Source organism: Podarcis cretensis (genome assembly GCF_951804945.1).
Source record: "Podarcis cretensis genome assembly, chromosome: 1".
Taxonomy (NCBI): domain Eukaryota; kingdom Metazoa; phylum Chordata; class Lepidosauria; order Squamata; family Lacertidae; genus Podarcis; species Podarcis cretensis.
Genome location: NC_137170.1, coordinates 33215348 through 33240659, shown reverse-complemented (window position 1 = coordinate 33240659; position 25312 = coordinate 33215348). Strand labels below are relative to the sequence as shown.

Here is a 25312-nt window from a genome sequence, read left to right as displayed (position 1 = left end):
ACTTTTTCCATCACTACATCTCCATACCATGGGGTGCTCAAATATATTCAATGGCTGTGTACTGCAAGTGGGGCTGTTACTATAATCAAATGTGGGCGGCGGCGGGGGGGGGGGTAAATCCAGTCTCATATAACCAATATGCTTAACTCTAATCCATTAAGGGGTTAAGACCACAGAGTAAGCTGTCCTGCCAGGCTTAGCTAGGTCACATCCTCTCACCTTGGGAGGAAGGGTTACCAAACTCTTTGTTCTCTCTCATTCTTTTTCCATAATGTGGACTTGACCAGTAAGGATGTCTGTGCTAGTTACTCGAAGCCCAGATCGCTTAGTTTTAACAAGCCATCTTTTTGTTCCTATAAAAATAATTTAGAAACTCTTACCATTGTTGAAACTAAGTTGTACTGCCTGTTTTTTATTGCTGCTGCATGGAGAAGCACATGAATCTGATATTTGAAACATTTGGTCTCTATCCTAATGGAAGAACAGAACTTTGGAAGAAACTTAGAACGGGATATTTTAGAAGTCTAGCAGCCTAAATTTACACGCTTTACTTAACTGCATGTTTTGTGATTTTAAATCTCTACTGGGGTTCTCTCACCCAAGAATGCTTGCCCCAAACCTGGATCTAGGCATCCAGGATATTCTCCTTTTATTCTTTAACTAAATTACAAAACAACAACATGTTCACATGCAGTTGGAATTTAGACTCTCAATTTGAATGTATTATGGGGGGCACTTTATATGGTAATTGTATTACATTGTATATTTGGAAAGCCAGCTCTCCATAATTTTGAGGACCTCCGACTTATTCTGCTGGGTGGGGTCCTGAAGTTGCAACCAAAAGTCATAATCTGAGGACACCACTGATACTATAGTGCCTGTATTAAGGGACTAGCACCATATACTGTACCAGGGGTAGGCAACCTAAGGCCCGTGGGCCAGATGCGGCCCAATTGCCTTCTCAATCCGGCCCGCGGATGGTCCTGGAATCAGCGTGTTTTTACATGAGTAGAATGTGTCCTTTTATTTAAAACGCATCTCTGGATTATTTGTGGGGTCTGCCTGATGTTTTTACATGAGTAGAATGTGTGCTTTTATTTAAAATGCATCTCTGGGTTATTTGTTGTGCATAGGAATTCGTTCTTATTTTTTTTCAAAATATAGTCCGACCCACCACATGGTCTGAGGGACGGTGGACCGGCCCCCTGCTGAAAAAGGTTGCTGACCCCTGTACTGTACAAACCCAACCTAACTCCCTCTGATGCTTTACTAACTTGAGTTAGCAGGCCCCCAACCATGGGCATACCCAGGATTTTTGGGGGGAGCAGGACTTTATTAGGGAGGGCAGGACTTTTGTTAGGGGGCAGAGCTGATGAGATTGGTCAGTTAATTAGGTTTTCCATGATCTGTGGGGAGGGAGTTGCCCCCGCTGCTGACCCTTGGCTACGCCCATGCCCACAACCATCGTCTAACATCTTTATTTTTCCAGAACCTTATAAATGTCCCAAGAAGAAGTGTTATTAGAAGTATTCCAGTGCCCAGAGGTAAGAGGCAAACATCCTCGGTACATTTAAAACTCTAAATTTACCACAACTCTAAAAATGTCCCACCATTAGTGACTGTTTAAAATGTGTTTCTGAATTCAAAATTTCTGTTGTTGAGGTGTAAAGAATGTCTTTTAAAGACAGGCTTTTTCGGGTTGGATTCCACATATGTTTTGAAAGCACATTTGAGATAATGTATAGATTCGGACGGGGTTAGAATATAAAAGAGGAAAACTCCACTTGGGTTATGGAGCCAAGCGTGTCTGGTCATCGCCCTGGCAAGCAAGGGGCCGAGTGCTCAGCAGCACGAGGACGACGAAGGGAACTAATAACCGTCTAAAACAACTTCTCCGGCGGTGCACTAAACCAAAGCGGCCGCTGGATCAGAGAGGCAAGAGCCCCTGGCTGTACGCGGCTTGGCTGGGAAGAACGGGAGGAGGCGGAGCCGGAGCCGGAGCCCCTCCCGCATGCAGATGAGGCGCCGCCGCGGGGCATTATGGGGAGCACGAAACGGGCTTCGCGGGCCTTCGGAGAGGTCGGGGCTCCATCAGGATGGATCGGTAGATGATGCCCGACTAGGAGCGAGGGAAGGAAAGCGAGGATGGGTCCCTCGGGGGGGCTTGGTTTGCTCGCTGTGCTTTGAAGGGGTGCGGGAGGACGGCGGCCCGGGTCCGGTCTGATGAGAAAGCATACTTACCTGGCAGGGGAGACACCTTGATCATGAAGGAGGTTTTCCCAGGGTGAGGCTCATCCATTGCACTGCGGGTGTGCTGACCCCTGCGATTTCCCCAAATGCGGGAAACTCGACTGCATAATTTGTGGTAGTGGGGGACTGCGTTCGCGCTTTCCCCTGACAACTGGTGTACCAAAAAACAGAATTCATGTGCTTTATTCATATTCTTTTTCTACGTTGTATTCCACGTTCAACTTCATCGCGATTCTGATTTAAAAAAATGAACATTTCAGGAAGCTGGTCGCACTTTGGTCGCTAAAGTTGCCTGATGATGAGTGCTACTTGCTAGGAATCATAAGTGCCGAAAAGAGACACGTCTGCCTGGTTGGTCACCGGGAGAAGAGTGTTGCACCAAGTATGGTTTGGGTCTCATCCCTGTTCGGTTCTAACATGAACAGATTGCATGTCCACAAGAAACAGTGCAAAGTCCTGGCTTTATAAGCTTTTCTGCAGACAATTTCGTGGAAATCTTGTATATATATTGAGTATTCTTCAGGTAATAGCTGAAGGGCGTTTCTTTTCCATCTCCCTTTAATTTCCACACTAGTTCTCATGGCGTTCTCATTGCCAACCGCACCCCACGTTTCTTTTTAATGCCAAGGCACTCGGTCAGGTTCCTGCTTATCCATTTCGCGGCAACTCTTCTCCCTCCGTTTTGCTCAGTAGCTTTTCCTTGGGAAAGTGCCTCCGATCGCCTTCTCTGTGGTATTTCTGTTAACTACAAGTTAGGTTAACAAAGTTTGTCCCGAGCTGGACTCCGTAGCTGAGGGGTGGGGAATGAGAGGAGCACAGCAATAGAGGCAGACCAATTGGACACACAAATGTGAGTAATAATGCCTGAAAGTTAAAGGGATCCCTGACCATTAGGTTCCAGTCGTGGCCGACTCTGGGGTTGCGGCGCTCATCTCGCTTTATTGGCCGAGGGAACCGGCGTACAGCTTCTGGGTCATGTGGCCAGCATGACTAAGCCACTTCTGGTGAACCAGAGCAGCGCACGGAAACGCCATTTACCTTCACGCCGGAGTGGTACCTATTTATCTACTTGCACTTTGACGTGCTTTTGAACTGCTAGGTTGGCAGGAGCAGGGACCAAGCAACGGGAGCTCACTCTGTCGTGGGGATTCGAACCGCCAACCTTCTGATCGGCAAGTCCTAAGCTCTGTGGTTCAACTCACAGCGCCACCTACATCCCAATAACGCCTTAGGAATCACTGAAATCTATTTCTTCAACATCTGGGGGTGGATAACCAGCCCTGGCCTGTCTCTTAGGCTGTGGAGCCAAACCATGTCTGGTCCTTGCCCTTATAATAATTGTAGTAGTGCAGCTCATGCAACATGTTGGCAATAATATACACAGAACAATAATTATACATACTTCATCAACCTTCCGAGAAAAATACTAAACATTAAATAAAGCCACAGAGACTTGTGAACTGACAAGCCTAAGATGCACTTATAATGTCTGGTTTCAATAGATTTTTCAAATGCTGAACTCAGTCTTTTAGAGAAGTTCATGAAGATACCAACAAAAGGTAAGTTCGTTGTTATTCAAAATACCGAGAGATGCTAGTGGAGTTGTAGAGACAGGGTGCCGGCGTTTTGCACGTGTTTCACCCTGGCAGTCCAAGTAATCAAGAGGCCGCTGTTCACCCCCAAGGGGGGGGGGCTTTTACTGGGGCTTGCAGGTAGCACTCCCAATATAGTTTTCCAGCCTTCTTCAGTGGTCGAATCTCAAAGTCTTGATACAGTGGTACCTCGGATTAAGTGCTTAATTCGTTCCGGAGGTACGTACTTAACCTGAAACTGTTCTTAACCTGAAGCACCACTTTAGCTAATGGGGCCTCCTGCTGCCGCTGCACCACCGCTGTACAATTTCTGTTCTCATCCTGAAGCAAAGTTCTTAACCCGAGGTACTATTTCTGGGTTAGCGGAGTCTGTAACCTGAAGCGTATGTAACCCGAGGTACCACTGTACATATATTGATATTCAATCTTAGAGAGAATACTCTTTCTTGGCTTAAGCTTAAAAAACTGATTTGCTATTGAAACCAGACATTATAAGTTCATCTTAGTCTGGTCAGTTCGCAAGTCTATGTGGCTTTATTTAATGTTTTGTATTTTTCTCAGAAGGTTGATAAAGTATGTATAATTATTGTTCTGTGTATATTAATTGCCAACGTGTTGCATGAGTCACACTACTTCTATTAGCAGCACAGGGTGCATTTTTCCAGCTTATAATAATTGCAGGCAAGGCGCCCAGGGCTCGACAGTACAAAGTACTGTACAACGGAACAGAAGCCTTTGGCCAGAGCGGGGCTTGGCTGGGAAGAGCGGGAGGAGGAGGAGGAGGCGGAGCCACTCCCGCATGCAGATGAGGCGCCGCCGCAGAGCATTGTGGGGGAGCACGAAACGGGCTTCGCGGGCCTTCGGAGACATCGCAGATCCGTCAGGCTGCACCGGTAGATGATGCCCGACTGCGAGCGAGCGAAGGGAAGCGGGGACGGGGCCCTCGGGCAGGGCTTGGTATGGTCGCTGTGCTTTGAAGGGGTACGGCAGGACGGCGGCCCGGGTCCGGTCTGAAGAGAAAGCATACTTACCTGGCAGGGGAGACACCTTGATCATGAAGGAGGTTTTCCCAGGGTGAGGCTCATCCATTGCACTGCGGGTGTGCTGACCCCTGCGATTTCCCCAAATGCGGGAAACTCGACTGCATAATTTGTGGTAGTGGGGGACTGCGTTCGCGCTTTCCCCTGATGACTTGTGTGCAAAAAGCAGAAATGATATCGCTTCTTCATTTGCAGCATTTGACTGATGTCCTATATCACTCAAAAGTTTCTAGTGTAATGTTGTTGTAATTTAGTCAACTCTTCGTGACCCCATGGACCAGAGCACGCCAGGCACTCCACCAGTCTTCCACTGCCGCCCGCAGTTTGGTCAAATTCATGTTAGTAGTAGAGAACATTGTCCAACCATATCATCCTCTGTCGTCCCCTTCTCCTGTGCCCTCCATCTTTCCCAACATCAGGGTCTTTTCCAGCGAGTCATCTCTTCTCATGAGGTGGCCAATGTACTGGAGCCTCAGCTTCAGGATCTGTCCTTCCAGTCAGCACTCAGGGCTGATTTCTTTAAGAATGGAGAGGTTTGATCTTCTTGCAGTCCATGGGACTCTCAAGAGTCTCCTCTAGCACCATAATTCAAAAGCATCAATTCTTCGACCTTCTTTATGGTCCAGCTCTCACTTCCAGTGTAATATATGGGAGGTGTATTTAAAATCGTTACTGTGCAATCCAATGTAATGGTAAAGATTAAGGAGCCCTGACAGTTAAGTCCAGTCGTGAACAACTCTGGGGTTGCGGTGTTTGTCCACAGACAGTTTTTCTGGGTAATGTGGCCAGCATGACTAAGCCACTCCTGGCGAAACCAGAGCAGCACACGGAAACACCATTTACCTTCCCACCGGGGTGGTACCTATTTATCTACTTGCACTTTTTTTTCTGTTTCGTTTTAAGATCACGTTTTATTTTTCATTCAGAATTGCTGCAGGTTTTCATCATTCCTGCAGGTGGTAACACAAAAGCTGCTATTTAAGCTGTGCATGTTGACACATACATCATATTAGAGTGACCTATAGAGACTCTAATCAAATCTACATTGAAGGAATTAAACTTAAAATGCCACATAGAGAAGAGACTCATAAATATATGGAGCCTTATTGCAACCTTATTGGTTTGTTTATAAGAATTCTATCCTGCCTTTCCACAGAAGACCCCTTAGGCAGCTTACAAAATTTAGCCATATGAAATCAGAATACAGTGGTACCTCAGGTTAAGAACTTAATTTGTTCTGGAGGTCCGTTCTTAACCTGAAACTGTTCTTAACCTGAGGTATCACTTTAGCTAACCATCGGCACGCATTTTCTGTTCTCATTCTGAAGCAAAGTTCTTAACCCGAGGTACTATTTCTGGGTTAGTGTAGTCTGTAACCTGAAGTTTCTGTAACCCGAGGTACCACTGTAAAAACAATTAACAGTGCACTTTGACGTGCTTTCGAACTGCTAGGTTGGCAGGAGCTGGGACTGAACAATGGGAGCTCACCCAGTTGCGGGGATTCGAACCACCGACCTTCCAATCAGCAAGCCCAAGGCTCAGTGGTTTACACCACAGTATACAAAACAGGAGATATACAAGAAGGTAGAACTCAACTGCATAATTTGTGATACTGGGGATTGTGTTCATGCTTTCCACTAACAGGTGTTAAAAAAACCCAACAATTTAGACTGCAGATAGTACTTGATTTGATAATTATTTATTAAAATACAGCAAGTTTGACATTCGTTTTTTATGATGTCTGTTAAATACTTGCTTCGCTGATTGTTTTTCATTCATTTCTTCATAGAGCAGAGGGGTCGCAGGCTGCTGGACAGGTTTCAGCAGGAGGCTTGAGGTGGCTGCTCCATTTGGGAAGGGGGGTGGGGAGTAGCAACTGGGTAACTGCCTCCTAGGTGCTAGTAAAGGGTGGGCTTTTCTTTCTTTTTTTCCAAATTTTTTTTATTGGTTTTCCAAATTTACAACAAACATAAAAGAAAAGCATTACAATATAAAAAACAAACAAATATACAAACAATTATCCTAACTATTATAATCCCACTTTTGTACCTTTATTGAGTGACTTCCTCGAATCCCCCTAACTGAGTTTCCATGTAAATCTTTGTAGCAGTTTTCCAATACTATTTTCAGATAAGATTACCGGTAACTTGGTCGATTAACTTCTTTCTTTCTTATCATATTAACTTCTATCCATAATATGCTATTTAACATATTTAACTCCTAAGCCAGTATGGTACTCACAAATAATTCTACTTATATAATCTTAGAATATTTGGCTAAATAATCCTTAAATTTCTTCCATTCTTCTTGATACTCCTCCTCTTTCTGTTCAAGGATTCTTCCGGTCAGGTCAGCCAGCTCCAAAAAGTCCATCATCTTTATCTGCCATTCCTCCACTGTTGGTATTTCTTGTAATTTCCAGTTTTTGGCTAACAGAATTCTTGCTGCAGTTGTGGCATACAAAAACAATCTAATGTCTTTCATGGGCAGTTCCAAACCTATTATTCCAAGTAGAAAGGCCTCTGGGTTTTTTAATAAATGTATATTTCAACATCTTTTTCAACTCATTATAAATCTTTCCCCAGAAGTCTTTCACTTTGGGACACATCCACCACATATGATAAAAGGTGCCTTCCTTTTCTTTACATTTCCAACATAAATTATCACTCAAATGATAAATCTTTGTTAGTAAACTGGGGTTAAGTACCATCTATACATCATTTTCATTATATTTTCTTTTAGTACAGTACATGCAGTAAACTTAACCCCTTTCTTCAACAACCTTTCCCGATCTTCCAACATTATATTGTGCCCAACATCTCTTGCCCAATCTATCATCACAGATTTGACTTGTTCATCCTTTGTATGCCACTCCAACAGTAAATTATACATTTTTGATAAGTTTTTGACATTAGTATCTAACCACTCTGTTTCCAATTTGGTTTTTCCCGATGCAAAACCATTTTTCTTATCAAGCTTAAACAGTTCATTGATCTGGTAATAATGTAGCCAATCCAATTTATCTTTAATTTGTTCAAATGGTCTTAATTTAAATCCTTCATTATCTTCCAACAATAAATCCGAATATCTCAACCATTTATTCTCCATATTTAACTTTTTCTGGGCCTTCTGGGCTTCCATAGGTGAAGGGTGGGCTTTTCTACTTGCCCCTTCACAGGTGCCTCTCTGCTCCCCCTAGGATGCCCTCAGTTGATCTCCAGGTCACTGTCCTCACTGAGGCAGGAGGAGGAGGAGGCATCGAGGACAGAGGTGAGGAGCACCAGGTCCTTCTCAGGGAGCAGGCCGCACTCCTGCAGGAAGCCCTCCAGGTCCCCGGCGAAGAAGTCCTCACCCAGTTGGTCAGTGACACGGACAAAGTTGCCCACCAGTTCCCCACCCTTGTAAACCAGGAGTGCCGGCAGGGCGCTGGTGGTGAAGCGGGAGCTGGCGCCGATCAGGGAGCTCCGCACCCGGCAGAACTTGACCACGGGGTACTCAGTGGCCAGGCAGACCATGCATCCGTGGAGGGAGTCGGCCCCTGGGACATCATCCTCGTAGACGTGGACCATCACCAGGGAATTATTGGGCGCTTTGTCAATGGTGTCCAGGAAGGCCTCCCCACTGTGGATCTCGACAACCTGCTGGAAGTGCTGCCCGCCGCGCAGCTGCAGCTGCATCTCCTCCATGCGCTGCTTGCGGTACTGCTGCAGGAACTCCTCGTCATCTGGGCCCTCGTGCAGCGCGCTGTACTCCTGCAGGGTTAGCTTGCCATCCAGCTTTTTCTGGAGCTCCTGCTGCTTCCGCTTGTCCTCCTCATCGTCCAGGTGGGACCTGCATGTCATCGAGAGCTTCTGGATCAGGCGCTTCATCTCCCGGCACTGTTCCTCCCGCTGCTCTGTCTCCAGCTGCTTGAATCTCCTCCAGTCATTGATCACCCCTTTGGGGCCTGTGTTTACCGCACTGCCATCGCTGCTCTGCGTCTTTGACATGTCCATCCCTTGGTTAGTGGGGTCGCAGCACGCTGTTAAGTTCCCTTTCCACATTGCTAGTGCCACACAGTCTTCAAAAGATTTGAAATTATTCTTTATAGGCAAGACAAACAAATTCCCTGACAGGTCTCCTGCCACTCTTTCCCGTTGTTCCTATGTAATTCTTTCTGCAGAATGTGGCTTGGAAGAGACTTCTAGATCTATAGTATGTTTCGCACAAGGAGGAATGTAAGCTAGAAGAAAACAGAGAGGTAGTTTAGTGGAAGAAGAAGGCTCAAAGTATAAGTGTTGGAGTGACAGGAATACATAGGTCTTAGGATCTGCGAGGAAGGAAATGGTTAGAAAAGGGCATCCATGGAGAATACTGGTTGCTGAAATCTTGGATTGAAAAAACAAAACAAACCTCTCAACATTTCCTTAGGGAACAGAGGAGAACAGTACTTCAGATCTAGACAGGGATCGAAGCCACTACATATTCCAGGGCAAAGGGCTTTTGCTAGCCAAGTGCCCCCCCAGTTTGAAAATGATGCTTTCAAAAGTAGTTTGCATTGTTAGGATCCAAGCAGTCTGGTTTGGAGATGCAAGGAACTAACTGTCAGGCTAAGTGAGACAGGTAGGCAGTGCTGCTCACATGTCAAATTGGGTGCCAGAAGGCCGATCCTGATAAGGATCTGGTGTGTGGAGCCAAAAAGGCTCCTGATTTAGAGAAACAGCATTTTCGAGGGCTTGCTCCACTCTTTAACCTGCTAGGTATTGCTGTGTGACCACCATTGTGCTCTTGTCTGCAGCACTTTGCAGGGCAGTAAGAAAATCAGCAGAAACCTGCTGCTCTTCTGCAGTGTGCACACACACCCTGAGTTTTTCCTGTGTTATTACATGCCTGCAGTTCCTCCTGCTGCACCCGTTTTTCTGGCGCACCCCCCCCCCCAGACACTGATTCCTCCTTCACCCCCTTTTCCACAGCAGGCTCCCAAGGAGTGGAGAAATCAGGCAGAAACTCCTCAACTCCAGGCAGTGCATCCTTCTAGTTTTTTTAACACCAGTTAGTGGAAAGCTTGTACACAATCCCCGGTATCACAAATTATGCAGGTATCACAAATTATGCAGTCAAGTTCTACCTTCTTGTTATGTTTGTATATTCTATACCGGATTGCACAGTACCGATTTTAAATATACCTTCCCGTATATTACACTAGAAACTTTTGGACTAAATAGGACTCTCTCAGTCTGAAAAACAAACCAAAGACCAAAGAAAATGTACACAAAAAATCCATGTCTCCTGCAAAGAAACAGGCATTCAGTCCTATGCCACAGAAAGTAAAAAAACTATGCTTCTATAACTTTCATTTCTGTTTTTTGGTACACCAGTTGTCAGGGGAAAGCGCGAACGCAGTCCCCCACTACCACAAATTATGCAGTCGAGTTTCCCGCATTTGGGGAAATCGCAGGGGTCAGCACACCCGCAGTGCAATGGATGAGCCTCACCCTGGGAAAACCTCCTTCATGATCAAGGTGTCTCCCCTGCCAGGTAAGTATGCTTTCTCATCAGACCGGACCCGGCCCGCCGTCCTCCCGCACCCCTTCAAGGTACAGCGAGCAAACCAAGCCCTGCCCGAGGGCCCCGTCCCCGCTTCCCTTCGCTCGCTCGCAGTCGGGCATCATGTACTCGTCCAGCCTGACGGAGCCCCGATCTCTCCGAGGGCCCGCGAAGCCCGTTTCGTGCTCTCCCATAATGCTCTGCGGCGGCGCCTTATCTGCATGCGAGAGTGGCTCCGCCTCCTCCCGCTCTTCCCAGCCAAGCCCCGCTCCGACCAAAGGCCTCTGTTCCAACAGCCGCCTCGGTTGTAGTCCTTGTACTGTCCAGCCCTCAGCGCCTTGCCTGCAATTCTTATAAGGGCAAGGACCAGACACGCTTTGGCTCCACAGCCCAAGGGTCAGGCCCGGGGCTGGTTATCCACCCCAGACGTTGAAGAAACAGACTTCAGGGATTCCTAAGGCGTTATTACTCACATTTGTCCGCCCAAATGGTCCGCCTCTATTGCTGTGCTCCTCTCATTCCCCACCCCTCAGCTACGGAGTCCAGCTCGGGACAAACTTGTTAACCTAACTTGTAGTTAACAGAAATACAGCGGTACCTCGGGTTAAGTACTTAATTCGTTCCGGAGGTCCGTTCTTAACCTGAAACTGTTCTTAACCTGAAGCACCACTTTAGCTAATGGGGCCTCCCGCTGCCGCCGAAGCACGATTTCTGTTCTCATTCTGAAGCAAAGTTCTTAACCTGAAGCACTATTTCTGGCTTAGTGGAGTGTGTAACCTGAAGCGTATGTAACCCGAGGTACCACTGTACTACAGAGAAGGCGTTCGGAGGCAGTTTCCCAAGGAAAAGCTACTGAGCAAAACGGAGGCAGAAGAGTTGCCGTGAAAAGGATCCGCAGGAACCTGGCCGAATGCCTTAGCATTAAAAGGAAACGAGGGGTGCGGTGGCAATGAGAACGCCATGAGAAGAACTAGTGTGGAAATTAAAGCGAGATGGAAAAGAAACGCCCTTCAGCTATTACCTGAAGAATACTCAATATATATACAAGATTTCCACGAATGCCATAGGATGGCGCTACTGCAAAGTCATTGTCTGAGGGAAAGCTTATAAAGCCAGGGCAACTTCGCAATGTTTCTTGTGGAAATGCAATCTGTTGGTGTTAGAACGTAAGAAAAGGAGATTGAGACCCAACACGCACTTGGTGCAACGCTCTTCTCCCGGGGACCAACCAGGCAGTCGTGTCTCTCGCGGATCCCACAAGGAGACCAGAGCACAGGATCCCTTGGGCACTCGTGATTCCTAGCAAGTAGCACTCATCGGCACGCAACTTCACTGACCAAAGTGCAACCAGTTTCCTCAGACGTTCATTTTTTTAAATCAGAATCGCGAAGAATTTGAACGTGAAATACACCGTAGAAAAATAATGTGAACAAAGCATATTATTTCTGTTTTTTGGTACACCAGTTGTCAGGGGAAAGCGCGAACGCAGTCCCCCACTACCACAAATTATGCAGTCGAGTTTCCCGCATTTGGGGAAATCGCAGGGGTCAGCACACCCGCAGTGCAATGGATGAGCCTCACCCTGGGAAAACCTCCTTCATGATCAAGGTGTCTCCCCTGCCAGGTAAGTATGCTTTCTCTTCAGACCGGACCCGGGCCGCCGTCCTGCCGTACCCCTTCAAAGCACAGCGAACATACCAAGCCCTGCCCGAGGGCCCCGTCCCCGCTTCCCTTCGCTCGCTCGCAGTCGGGCATCATGTACTCGTCCAGCCTGACGGAGCCCCGATCTCTCCGAGGGCCCGCGAAGCCCGTTTCGTGCTCCCCCATAATGCTCCGCGGCGTCGCCTCATCTGCATGCGGGAGTCGCTCTGGCTCCGCCTTCTCGCACTCTTCCCAGCCAAGCCTCAGCAAAGAGAGCGAGGGGGCGTGGAACTCTGCCTGTGTCTCTGGGTTCGAGTGGCCGTCCTTGTTTTGACTGCCTTGTCCGACGGAGTTCTGCTTCCCCACACCACTCTGCCTACGATGCTTGATCTGCACGTGGATAAGCAAGCAAAGGAGATGACCAGACACTCATTGGCTCCATAGCCCAAGAGGCAGGGATGGTTTTTTTTTAATTAAAAACAAAATTAAGGGAAATCTTTATTAGTCACATCCAGTCACATTTCAGTCTAATTTTTTCCTGCCTAGTCATCTCTTCTCCTTCTACCTACCCTCGCCCCCCAGCCAGGCTACTGGGTTCCGCTCACGACGACGAACATATTTAACACAAGTTTACAGTTAACAGAGTACAACAGGGAGGACATTTTGCACGATTTTCACAAGGAGTCCCTAAAGAATAGAATAGCGGGAGCGAAAACTATCCGTCAGAACATAACCTTAGTATTAAAAAGTTACCTCTAGCCGAAAATAGTGAGAACCCCATAAGAATCAATAATCTGAATAAATGCAAAATGCAAAACAATAAACCAGCAACCAAAATACATAAGCTATTATATGAACAATACAGTACTGTTGTTGTTGTTGTTGTTTAGTCGTTTAGTCGTGTCCGACTCTTCGTGACCCCATGGACCAGAGAACGCCAGGCACTCCTGTCCTCCACTGCCCCCCGCAGCTTGGTCAGACTCATGCTGGTAACCTCGAAAACACTATCCAACCATCTCATCCTCTGTCGCCCCCTTCTCCTTGTGCCCTCCATCTTTCCCAACATCAGGGTCTTCTCCAGGGAGTCTTCTCTTCTCATGAGGTGGCCAAAGTATTGGAGCCTCAGCTTCACAATCTGTCCTTCCAGTGAGCACTCAGGGCTGATTTCCTTCAGAATGGAGAGGTTTGATCTTCTTGCAGTCCATGGGACTCTCAAGAGTCTCCTCCAGCACCATAATTCAAAAGCATAAATTCTTCGGCGATCAGCCTTCTTTATGGTCCAGCTCTCACTTCCATACATCACTACTGGGAAAACCATAGCTTTAACTATACGGACCTTTGTTGGCAAGGTTATGTCTCTACTTCTCAAGATGCTGTCTAGGCCTGTCATTGCCCTTCTCCCAAGAAGCAGGCGTCTTTTAATTTCGTGGCTGCTGTCACCATCTGCAGTGATCATGGAGCCCAAGAAAGTAAAATCTCTCACTGCCTCCATTTCTTCCCCTTCTATTTGCCAGGAGGTGATGGGACCAGTAGCCATGATCTTCGTTTTTTTGATGTTGAGCTTCAGACCATATTTTGCACTCTCCTCTTTCACCCTCAATAAAAGGTTCTTTAATTCCTCCTCACTTTCTGCCATCAAGGTTGTGTCATCTGCATATCTGAGGTTGTTGATATTTCTTCCGGCAATCTTAATTCCGGCTAGGGATTCATCCAGCCCAGCCTTTCGCATGATGAATTCTGCATATAAGTTAAATAAGCAGGGAGACAAAATGCAGCCTTGTCGTACTCCTTTCCCAATTTTGAACCAGTCAGTTGTTCCATATCCAGTTCTAACTGTAGCTTCTTGTCCCACATAGAGATTTCTCAGGAGACAGATGAGGTGATCAGGCACTCCCATTTCTTTAAGAACTTGCCATAGTTTGCCATGGTCGACACAGTCAAAGGCTTTTGCATAGTCAATGAAGCAGAAGTAAATGTCTTTCTGGAACTCTCTAGCTTTCTCCATAATCCAGCGCATGTTTGCAATTTGGTCTCTGGTTCCTCTGCCTCTTCTAAATCCAGCTTGCACTTCTGGGAGTTCTCGGTCCACATACTGCTTGAGCCTTCCTTGTAGAATTTTAAGCATAACCTTGCTAGCGTGAGAAATTAGTGCAATTGTGCGATAGTTGGAGCATTCTTTGGCACTGCCCTTCTTTGGGATTGGGATGTAGACTGATCTTCTCCAATCTTCTGGCCACTGCTGAGTTTTCCAAACTTGCTGGCATATTGAGTGTAGCACCTTAACAGCATCATCTTTTAAAATTTTAAATAGTTCAGCTGGAATACCATCACTTCCACTGGCCTTGTTATTTGCAGTGCTTTCTAAGGCCCATTTGACTTCACTCTCCAGGATGTCTGGCTCAAGGTCAGCAACCACACTACCTGGGGTATATGAGACATCCGTTTCTTTCTGGTATAATTCCTCTGTGTATTCTTGCCACCTCTTCTTGATGTCTTCTGCTTCTGTTAGGTCCTTTCCACTTTTGTCCTTTATTATGGAAATCTTTGTGCGAAATGTTCCTTTCATATCTCCAATTTTCTTGAACAGATCTCTGGTTCTTCCCATTCTATTGCTTTCCTCTATTTCTTTGCATTGCTTGTTTAAGAAGGTCTTCTTGTCTCTCCTTGCTATTCTTTGGAAATCTGCATTCAATTTCCTGTATGTTTCACGATCTCCCTTGCATTTTGCTTGCCTTCTCTCCCCCGCTATTTGTAAGGCCTCATTGGACAGCCACTTTGCTTTCTTGCATTTCCTTTTCATTGGGATGGTTTTCGTTGCTGCCTCCTGTATAATGTTACGAGCCTCCATCCATAGTTCTTCAGGCACTCTGTCCACCAAATCTAAATCCTTAAACCTGTTCCTCACTTCCACTGTGTATTCATAAGGGATTTGACTTAGATTGTATCTTACCGGCCCAGTGGTTTTTCCTACTTTCTTCAGTTTAAGCTTGAATTTTGCTATAAGAAGCTGATGATCTGAGCCACAGTCAGCTCCAGGTCTTGTTTTTGCTGACTGTATAGAGCTTCTCCATCTTTGGCTGCAGAGAATATAATCAATCTGATTTCTATGCTGCCCATCTGGTGATGTCCATGTGTAGAGTCGTCTCTTGTGTTGTTGGAAAAGCGTGTTTGTGATGACCAGCTTGTTCTCTTGACAGAACTCTATTAGCCTTTGCCCTGCTTCGTTTTGATCTCCAAGGCCAAACTTGCCAGTTGTTCCTTTTATCTCTTGACTCCCTACTTTAGCATTCCAATCCCCTATAATGAGAAGAACATCCTTCTTTGGTGTCACTTCTATAAGGTGTTGTAAGTCTTCATAGAATTGGTCAATTTCAGTTTCTTCAGCACCAGTAGTTGGTGCATAAACTTGGATTACTGTGATGTTAAAAGGTCTGCCTTGGATTCGTATCGAGATCATTCTATCATTTTTGAGATTGCAACCCAGTACAGCTTTTGCCACTCTTTTTTTGACTATGAGGGCCACTCCATTTCTTTTACGGGTTTCTTGCCCACAGTAGTAGATATGATGGTCATCCGAACTGAATTCACCCATTCCCGTCCATTTTAGTTCACTGATGCCCAGAATGTCAATATTTATTCTTGCCATCTCATTTTTGACCACCTCCAACTTACCCATGTTCATGGTTCTTACATTCCAGGTTCCTATGCAATATTTTTCTTTACAGCATTGGACTTTCCTTTCGCTTCCAGGCATATCCGCAACTGAGCGTCCTTTCGGCTTTGGCCCAGCCGCTTCATCAGCTCTGGATCTACTTGTACTTGCCCTCCGCTCTTCCCCAGTAGCATGTTGGACGCCTTCCGACCTGAGGGGCTCATCTTCCAGCGTCATAACTTTTATATGCCTGTTGTCTTTGTCCATGGAGTTTTCTTGGCAGGGATACTGGAGTGGCTTGCCGATTCCTCCTCCAGGTGGATCACGTTTGGTCAAAACTCTCCACTATGACCTGTTCATCTTGGGTGCCCTGCTCGGCATAGTTCATAGCTTCTCTGAGTTCTTCAAGCCCCTTCGCCACGGCAAGGCAGTGATCCATGAAGGGGTTATACAGTACTACTCAACGGATATTTCTTGAACTTTCCAAAATACACCCTAAGATGGCGCTACGGTAAAGCTATTGTCTCCGAAAAAGCGCATATAAAGCAGGTCAAAACGAGCTTCTATCTACACAGAACCTTGTAGAAAACAGTTTGTCATTAGAACATAATAAAATGCTTGCTGCATCAGGCTAAAGGACCATCTGGTCCAACACTCTGTTATCTGGGAAGCCAACCAGACACCTCTTGGGGAAGCCCACAAGAGAGACTTGAGCACAACAGCACTTTCCCCACCTAATTCCCAAGCATCTCATGTGTACACTGGAATAGTACACAGTGTTCTTTTAATGATTCATGGCATGTTTTTGTACACCTTGCTTCATTTTTCATCTATTTTCTAAACTTTGCAAAAGTGCAATTTGGCTGAGGTTGTGTAAACACAGTAGAGGCTGTGATGGAGGTACCTTGAGACTATACTCCCTGGAGGCTGAATAAATTAGGTCCAATAGAAGGGTGTTAGTTTGTTTTTGTTTTTTTAATAAATATTTATTGAGATTTTTTAAATACAAAAATGCAAAAATAATAAACAATATGACATGTATCATAACATATTTTCAAAGCTTCTTTGGACTCCCTCACGTCTCCCGCTCCCACTTGCATCATTGTGAAACTTTTTCCAGCAATTTATCAATTTGTTTACATTCTTAAATCTCATTCATTTAATTTAATCTAATAATTCTCCAAAAGGTTTATATTTTCCTCAATCTCACTTATCATCCAGATTACGTCTAATTTAGTGGTGCTCAATTATTTATGATCTGGCGTCCTTCTTAACATTCAACCAAATTACAGTGTTTTTGTAAATAAATCCTAAATTTCTTCCAGTCTTCTTCAACCCTCTCCTCTCCCAGGTCTCGGATTCTGCCGGTCATCTCAGCCAGTTCCATATAGTCTATCAGTTGCATCTGCCATTCTTCCAGTGTGGGTAGATCTCGGGTTTTCCAGTGCTTGGCGATGAGTATCCTTGCTGCTGTTGTTGCATACAGGAAAAAAGTTCTGTCCTTCTTTATCACCCTCTGGCCGACAATACCCAGGAGAAAGGCCTCTGGTTTCTTGGGGAAAGTATACTTAAATACCTTTTTCAACTCATTATATATCATTTCCCAGAAGGCCTTCACTCTAGGGCACGTCCACCAGAGGTGAAAGAACGTTCCTTCATTCCCTTTACATTTCCAGCATTTGATATCAGACAAATGGTATATTTTGGCAAGTTTAACTGGGGTCATGTACCATCTATATATCATTTTCATTACATTTTCCTTCAAAGCATTACATGCAGTGAAGTTCAACCCAGTGGTCCACAACCTTTCCCAGTCCTCAAACATGATATTATACCCAATGTCCTGTGCCCACTTTATCATAGCCGATTTAACCATTTCATCTTGTGTGTTCCATTTTAACAGCAAGTTCTACATTCTTGAAAGTACCTTAGTCTTAGGTTCTAGCAGTTCTGATTCCAATTTCGATTTCTCCACCTGGAACCCTAACTTTTTGTCATTTTTAAAAACTTCTTTAATCTGAGCGTAGTGTAACCAGTCTCGCACTTTATCCTTCATTTTCTCCAAACTCTGCAATTTCCAATTGTCTCCATCTTTTTCTAAAATTTCCCAATACTTTGGCCATTTGGCCTCCATATTGGGGTTTTTTCGGGCCTTAGCTTCCAGAGGTGATAGCCACCTTGGAGTTTTGTTTTCCAATAAGTCTTTATATTTTGTCCAGACATTGAACACTGCTTTTCTGACAATATGGTTTTTAAAGGCCTTATTGATTTTAACCTTATCATACCATAAGTATGCATGCCAACCAAAAGCATTGTTAAAACCTTCCAAATCCAATACATCAGTGTCTTCGAGAAGTAGCCAATCTTTTAGCCAGCAGAAAGCTGCGGCCTCATAATACAACTTTAAGTCTGGCAGGGCAAAGCCCCCTTTCTCTTTCTTTTTTTTTTAATATATAATATTTATTAATAGTTTTTTTTTAAATTATAACATAATAAACAAAACATACAAAAAACATCACATTTCATAACATATTTTCTTATCCTTTTTGGACTTCCTCACATCTCCCTCTCCTACGTTCCAAAATATAAAAATTAATTCAGCAATTTATCACCTTGTCCCCACCTTATCTAATTTTCCAATGTTATATCTTAAATTTTAGATATATTCATTTGACTTTTTAAAACTTTTTAGTTTAGCCTAATCATTATCTAAAAGTTGATTTTTCCTAAATTTAGCTTATCTTCATAGTTCAGTTTATCTAATTCAATGGTGCCAAGTTGTTTGTGATCAAGCATCCTCCTTAACATTCATACAGTTTACAATATTTTTGCAAATAGTCCTTAAATTTCTTCCAATCTTCTTCCACCGTCTCCTCTCCCAGGTCTCGAATTCTGCCAGTCATCTCAGCCAGTTCCATATAGTCTATCAGTTGCATCTGCCATTCTTCCAGTGTGGGTAAAGCCCCCTCTCTCTTTCGCGTCGGTTAATATCTTAAACTTAATTCTGGGCTTTTTGCCCTGCCCGACAAACTTAGAAATATCTCTCTGCCACTTCCGGAAGCACTCCGTCTTGTCCACAATCTGTAGTGTTTGAAACAAAAACATTTTTTTTTGGCAATACATTCATCTTAATAGCAGCAATTCGGCCTAACAAAGAAAGTTTCAATTTTGTCCAACTATCTAAGTCTCTCTTAATTTCTGACCAACATTTTTCATAATTATCCTTAAATAGACTCAGATTTTTTGCTGTTATATTTACCCCTAGGTACTTTACTTTTTTAACCACATTTAATTCTGTCTTTCTCTGAAACCGTTCTGACTCTGTATCTGTCAAATTTTTTCCCAATACCTTGGTTTTCTGTTTATTTAGTTTAAATCCTGCCACCCGACCAAAGTCTTGGATCAGTTGTAGTACTCTTTTCGTACTAGATTCTGGCTCCTGCAGGGTCAAAACTAGGTCATCTGCAAAAGCTTTGAGTTTATATTGTTTCGCTCCGACCTGAATTCCTTCCACCAACTGGTCCCCTCTAATCATATTCAGGAGCACTTCCAGAACCGAAATAAATAGCAAAGGGGAAATAGGACAGCCTTGTCGTGTTCCCTTTTCAATTTTAAACTCTTCTGTGACCACATTGTTAACTATCAATTTAGCCTTTTGTTCTGAATATATTGCATCAATCCCATTCTCAAAACCCCGTCCCACTCCCATTTCTTTTAAATTTCCCTTCATAAATTTCCAGGAGATATTGTCAAAGGCCTTCTCCGCGTCTATAAAAATTAACACTGCTTTTGTATTTATGTCTGTTTGCAAAAGTTCCAAAATGTCAATAATGTTCCTTGTGTTGGCAAACAAGTGTCTACCTGGGAGAAAGCCCGCCTGGTCCTTATGAATTACTTCGTTTAAAACTTTTTTAAATCTACTTGCCAGAATATCTGCAAATATTTTGTAATCCACATTTAAAAGAGAGATGGGACGATAGTTCTTAAGTTGTGTCTTTTCAGCTTCCGATTTTGGTATCAATGTGATGAAGGCTTCTTTCCACGTTTCTGGCGCCCTCCTCCCCTCCATAATTTCATTGCTAACCTCCATCAGTGGTTGTATCAGATAGTCTTTTAGTGTCTTATAATACTTGGAGGTCAGCCCATCTGGTCCTGGAGATTTGCCCAATTTCATATTCTGAATGGCTTGTTCAATCTCTTGTCGTGTTATTTTACAGTTCAGGATTGATCTATTTTCTTGTGACAATTTTGGTAATCCATTTTTTTCCAAAAATTGTTTAATCTCAATCTCATTTTGCGGCCCTTGGGTATATAATTTTTTGAAATATCTCTGGAAGCACTTTCTAATATCCACAGGGTTCTGAATGTTTCTTCCTTCAATCTCTAAATTTGTAACTGTTTTTGTCTCCTCTTCAACTGCCAAGCTAGCAGTTTTCCACATTTATTCGCCGATTCAAAAGTTTTTTGTTTCATTAATTTAATCTTCCACTCTATTTCCTGGTTTATCAATTTAGAATATTGTGCTTGATGAAGTTTAATTTCTCTCAGCGTCGGCTGTGACTTCGGGTTTAATCTTAGCTTCTTTTCTAATTCTTTAATTTTCTCCAAGATTTTATCTTTCCTCTCATTTTGTGTCCTTTTCTTTACAGCATTCTGTTGTATCAAGAACCCCCTCATCACTGCCTTGCTTGCGTCCCAGATGGTTCTTTTTTCCACCGTAGTGTTCATGTTTATCTCAAAATAATCCTTTAGAGCTTTTTGGGCCTTCTTAATAATCTCCTGATCTCTAAACAAATTGTCATTCATCTTCCATCTAAAGGAGCCGGTTGGTATTAGTGTCATGTCCATCTTTACTGCATTATGGTTGGAGCAGGTCTTTGGGCAGATTTCCACCTTTTTGACCTTGGGTGCCAGACCTCTAGATATCCATATTTGGTCGATTCTTGTCCAGGTCAGTTGGGCTTCAGAGAAAAATGTTCCCTCTCTTCCCAAGGGGTTCTTTATCCTCCAGATATCAATCAAATCCATATTGTCTGTCATTTCGAAAAAGGTCTTTGGTAGTCTGCCATCTTTTGTAACATTTTGGTTTTGTGACTTATCCATGTTAGTTGATACGACCCCGTTCATATCTCCCATCAAAATGATGTTGTTGTAGTCCAGATAGTCCAGCATGGTCTCACGCAACTTCTTATAAAATTCCGATTTCCCCTCATTTGGCGCATAGATTCCTAATATCAAAAGTTTCTCTCCTTGATGTTGTATCTCAATTGCCAAAATTCTTCCATGTTCGTCTTTAAATAGGAATTTGGGTGACAGGCTCTCTTTTGCATAAATGACCACACCTCTCTTCTTTACTCTGTCCGAAGATATAAATTCCTGGCCCAGTCTTTTGTTTATTAGCACTTTTCTGTGGAGCCTAGTCACATGTGTTTCTTGCAGGCAAATAATGTCCAATTGTTCTTTTTTTAATATATGAAATATTTTCCTCCTTTTTTCCGGGATGTTACAGCCATTTATATTCCAGCTCAGAAGTTGCAGAGACATCCTGAAATAATCTGGTTATTTTTCCAGGGGTGGTATCTTATTCGCTGAATCTTCAGGTTCCAAGGGTGCCGGTACCGCCGGTGCTCCAGGCCCAAAGGGTAGTTCAATTCCTTTTTGAAGGTCCTCTCCGTATGTGGTCAGAAATTTGTCTCTATCTTCCAGTGTTCTAATTTTAACCTTCTTCCCTCTAAAAGTGAAAGATAGTCCTTGGGGAAATTCCCACCTAAAGATAATTGAATTGCTCCTAAGCAGTTTAACCAATTCAAGGTAGGCGGATCTAAGGTCCAACAGTTGTTTAGGGATATCTTTATAAAATTCAATTCTTCTATCCAAAATGTCCAGTCACTTTTCGTAGTGTAAGCCCAAAATCTTATCCCTTTCCTCCTTTGATCTCAATGTTATCAAACAGTCTCTGGGCTTTTCTTTCTTTACAAGTCTTCCAAGCCTGAAAGCAGACACAATTTTAAAGTCCTTTTCCTCTAAATTCCAGAACTTGGAAAATTCTTTAGTCAGAAACTCAGCTAGGTTGCCTTCTTCCACTTCTGGTATCGACCTTATCCTTAAGTTACTCTCCCGGTTCCGCAGTTCTATCATAGATAGATAGGTCTGATGTTCACCTACTTGTTTGCAGAGTGGTCTTACCTCTTGTTCTAAATTTTCTAATTTTTGACTAGTGTCCTCAGCCAATTTCCGATTTTCTACTGTGGCCTCCGTCAACTGCCCAATTGCCTGTGCGTTCTGTGATACTTGTCCAGTTAATCTATTTAGACATTCTGTGTTTTGATCAATTTTGGCTGTTTGTTCATCGGCTTTCTTGTCCAGAGATTCCACTCTCTTGTCCAGAGATTCCAATTTTTCATAGATTTTCTCTAGAATAGAAGCAGTTGCTCCTGAGGCCATATCTTCCAATTGTAACTGTTCAGTTTCTCCCTCTCCTGCCCTTGGCAGAGAAGCAGCTTCTTCCTCTGAAGGCAACGTAGGTACAGATGATCTACGTGTCTGCGAGACTGAGGTTAAAGTTGTCAAAGTTGCTTGTCTAGTTCTTCCCCTCCTTCTTGCGCCACTCATTCCAGAGTTATCTAAAAGTCAAGGTCAAGCTGAGTTGTTCCCATGAGAAAGCAGCGGCCCAGAGGAAAACAGTCAAACAGGAGGTCGGGGAAAAGGAAAGTGAAATAATGTCTCTGCTGTAAATCCCAAATCCTCTAGGGGGAGCTTGAAGTGTCTTAAGGGAAGAATCCAATTCTAGTAAATTTACTAGAATCAAATTTAATGTCCAAGAACCTTCAATAGCAGGTTTTAAGCAGAGTTGGTATTAACAGCCACATTGTATCAGACAGTGCATACTGGTACTTCAATTGATGTTTCAAAGTAACAAGTCCAAACCTCCTCAGATTGTTGCAAGTTCTAATACACAATAGCCAGATCTGCAGAACTGACAGCTCAAGTTGCTCAGGCAGCTCCAGCACCTGGGTTTCTCATCCAAATTGTAGTTCCAATAGAAGAAAGGTATCACAGTACAAATAAAAATCAGAGAATCAAATGCTTAAAGTCCTTATTTTGTTTAAGGAAAAGTTCAGTGGGTGCTCAGATCAGTTAGGCTAAAGATTCTTTTTAAGCCTCCACTCCTCCAGCTCTTTGCTTTGAAGTTCAGTGACAGCGGAAGACGGACTTCCTGTTTTGCGTCGCTCCGCTTTCAGCCAAATTCAATAATTTAGTCTCAAATTTTTTAAAGTCCTTCTTTACTCACGGGTTGTTGCTTTCCCGAATCAAAAGTTTCCAAGAAAAGAGGTCAGCGCTCACCGGCAGCAGCAGCGCGGCTTCACTCCGTAGATTGCGAAGCGACTCACAGCGCCGCTATCCCCTCCACGTTCCGGAGCCCCTTACGGGGTTCCTTCAGCGTTTCGGGAGCCGCTTCTGGCGCCCGCCGAGTCTCAAGACCACAGGCTCTTGCTGCCTGTGGGTTTCCGATGTGGGTCTCCGCTTCGCCGTAGCGGACGACCCAGTTTCCACGGAGCTTCCTCCTCACGAAAGGAAGAGGACCGCCATTGCCGTTCGCGCCGCCTCCGGAAGTCGGTGTTAGTTTGTTTTTTACTGTTTGTATATCTTCATATATTTTGGTTTCATCAAAGATGCTGAAGAAAATGAGACTAATGGAACCCTTTAGAAACTGAAAATGTGATTTTCAAACGGCAGCTTACACACCACTATAATGCATGAGCAGGGTTGCCATCTGTCCTGTATATCACAGAATCGTGCCATATTTCAATGTAAAATGCTACGTCCTGCTATTGATACAGTTTGTCCTGTATTTCAGGTATTCTCTCTCTCTCTCTCTCTCTCTCTCTCTCTCTCTGCCAAGTTAGGGAACCTCTCCAAATGCATGTGTTTGAAAAGGTAGTGAAAGGTCAGGTATTTAAGGTCTGGGTAGCAAAGAACAGACAGATTTACAATTTCATGTGTGTGTGTGTGTGTGTGTGTGTGTGTGAGATTGTGTGTGAAAATTTCCAAAAGGGAAATCCTGTTTGGCTGCAGTAGATTGCAATGGATTGCTTTGAAGTCACTTCAGCACCAGATTAAAAAAAAAAGAAATCGCCCCCCACCCCCACCCCATATTTTGCCAGAACAAAGGTGGCAACCCTATGTGAGTCAGCCTAGTGCAATGGTTTTCAGCCAGTGTGCCATGGCACCCTGGGGTGCCTTGAATGATGGCCAGGGGTGCCACAGGCAACGCTGGCCTATGTCCCTCTTTCCTTCCCTCCCTCCTCTGATGCCATCTCACATCTCTGCCTCCCAAAGGCTTGCACAGCTGTTAGTTGCAGCAGCCCTGGCTACAAGCTCCGCAGGCGAATGGTGCCTCTGGGGCTGGTCAGGGGGTGCTGGTTGCCAGAGCTGAGGTGGCTTCAAAGTAAGCAAGTGGGTCAAGGAGCCTAGCCAGCTAGTACACCAGCCCTTGCTGTTGGGAATGGACAGACAAGTCCCAGGACCCAGTGGGGCCACGTGAGGAGGTACCTCTCTTTGGGGCAGCAGGGGCAGCTAAGAGACCGGGGCAGCTGCCCAGAGGACTCCCAAGGAGAGGAGGCTGAGGGAACACTCCACAAGGAAGGATGTTCAAGAAAGGGTGAGAGGGTGCCAGCTCTGCAGGCAAGGGGTGACATAACTGAGCTCCTGAGCCCCACAGGGTGCTGCAGAAAGAATGTAGTTGATCAAGGGAGCCGTGGACCCCAAAAGGTTGAAAACCTCTGGCCTAGTGTGGGACTGGGACACCAGGGTTCAAATCCCCACTTGGCCATGAAGCTCATTGTATGACATTGGGCCAGCCATTGCTTCTCAGCCTAACCTCCCTCACAGGGTCGTTGTGGTGATTAAATGAGGAGGGGGCAGAACCATGTATACCACCTTGAGCTCCTTAGAGGAAAAGGAGGGATAGACTGTAAATGCAATAAATAAAGGAATCCTCCCAAGTGAGGCTGCCTCTCATCACCTTTTTAATACCCCCAGGCAAAACTCCTATTGTTCTAGGTGCATTTTGCAACAGGGAATTTCATTAGTGGGAGCAGTTTGAGCCCTGGGCGCAGTACTGCGCCTAAGATTTCAGATTCAAAATTGCAAAGTGGAAGTAAAGGAGGACCTTTTTCTGCCTCCCCACTTCAGCTACTCTCTGAAGACTGGAGAAGAGACCCTCTTAAGAATGTGAGGGTTTGGGGCAGGGGAAGGACTAGACCAGGAGTCAGCAAACTTTTTCAGCAGGGGCTGGCCCACTGTCCCTCAGACTTTGTGGGGGGCCGGACTATATTTGGGGGTGAGGGAATGAACAAATCCCTAAGCCTCACAAATAAGCCAGAGATGCATTTTAAATAAAAGCACACATTCTACTCATGTAAAAACACAATGATTCCTGGACCATGCGCGGGCCGGATTTAGAAGGCAATTGGTCCGGATCCGGCCCCGGGGCCTTAGTTTGCCTACCCATGGACTACTAGACCATGTGAAAAATGAATCTCGTATTTTAGCTGCAGTACATTCATTTTCAACTTTGTGTTCTTGTTATAAAAAAGCGCGCCTAGCCA

General features: G+C 44.5%; 1 long non-coding RNA gene and 1 pseudogene across 3 annotated transcripts in view; one reads left to right on the top strand and one right to left on the bottom strand.

The window, feature by feature from the left end:
* Nucleotides 1–24493, top strand: part of LOC307204263 — a 42649-nt gene extending 18156 nt beyond the window's left edge. Inside the window, exon 3 of the long non-coding RNA XR_013833552.1 lies at nt 24445–24493. This is a non-coding gene — a long non-coding RNA (uncharacterized lncRNA). The remainder of the gene's footprint in view (nt 1–24444) is intronic.
* Nucleotides 6560–11138, bottom strand: LOC307204063 (phosducin-like protein pseudogene; annotated as a pseudogene). 2 transcript variants are annotated; one of them, XR_013844006.1, is made up of 2 exons: nt 10882–11138; nt 6560–9104 (listed from the first exon to the last, which is right to left on the bottom strand). The product of XR_013844006.1 is annotated as a phosducin-like protein pseudogene (transcript). The 2 variants fall into 2 exon arrangements; XR_013844017.1 differs by lacking the exon at nt 10882–11138 and adding an exon at nt 10199–10438.
* Nucleotides 24494–25312: the final 819 nt, after the last annotated feature.